The 1,038-nt window shown below is 56.6% G+C and overlaps 1 non-coding gene across 1 annotated transcript; it reads right to left on the reverse strand.

The window, feature by feature from the left end:
- Positions 1-505: 505 nt before the first annotated feature.
- LOC123965608 lies at positions 506-624 on the reverse strand. Its single transcript, XR_006823736.1, has one exon. It is a non-coding gene; the product is annotated as a 5S ribosomal RNA (ribosomal RNA).
- Between the last annotated feature and the right edge of the window lie 414 nt (positions 625-1,038).

Here is a 1,038-nt window from a genome sequence, read left to right on the forward strand (position 1 = left end):
GCTCCAGAGTCACTTGGAATCCACAGGCACTGATTCCTGGGTAAACATCCAGGAACCGGGACACCGTTCACGCTGGCAGTCCACAGACAGGAATAGGCACCCGTTCCCGGGTATGGGTACAGCGACAAGGCCACCTTCAGCCGCAGGTCCTCACTCACAAACAGACGCTCATTCCTGGGTGGACATTCAGGAAAAGGATCCAGTCCGCCTGGAAGTCCCTAGCCAGGATCAGACGCTCTCCCGTCCAAGTCCTAAGCAGGCCCTGCCAAGCCTGGCTTCCGAGATCAGGCGAGATCAGGCAGTCCCAGGCCGGAATGGCCGTAAGCTGCCTTTGCACACCCCAGAAGGGCCTTCAAAACACGATGTAACATTTACACAGCACTGTGTACAGGATAGGGAGAAAAAGAAGCAGCAGCAGCACCCCCTGCTGTTTCCTAAAGAGACGTTCAAAAATTCTCCTTTCACCGAAGCGCCCTCTGCCGTTTTTCGAAGGCGAAGCGAAAAAGGTTTACAGCACCGGGTATTCCCAGGTGGTCACCCGTCCAAGTACTAACCAGGCCCTGCTCTGCTTAGCTTCCGAGATTGGACGAGATCGAGCGCTCCCAGAGCGGTGTGGCCGTAAGCCACTCAGGCGCCCCCAAACGGCCCTTCAAAAGATGTTCTACGGCTAATTGACAGAAAACGTATTCTGCCCATAATGTCCAAGGTGCTCCAGAGTCACTTGGAATCCACAGGCACTGATTCCTGGGTAAACATCCAGGAACCGGGACACCTTTCACGCTGGCAGTCCACAGACAGGAATAGGCACCCGTTCCCGGGTATGGGTACAGCGACAAGGCCACCTTCAGCCGGAGGTCCTCACTCACAAACAGACGCTCATTCCTGGGTGGACATTCAGGAAAAGGATCCAGTCCGCCTGGAAGTCCCTAGCCAGGATCAGACGCTCTCCCGTCCAAGTCCTAAGCAGGCCCTGCCAAGCCTGGCTTCCAAGATCAGGCGAGATCGGGCAGTCCCAGGCCGGAATGGCCGTAAGCTGCC

This window comes from Micropterus dolomieu, unplaced genomic scaffold (assembly GCF_021292245.1).
Source record: "Micropterus dolomieu isolate WLL.071019.BEF.003 ecotype Adirondacks unplaced genomic scaffold, ASM2129224v1 contig_10449, whole genome shotgun sequence".
Lineage (NCBI taxonomy): Eukaryota > Metazoa > Chordata > Actinopteri > Centrarchiformes > Centrarchidae > Micropterus > Micropterus dolomieu.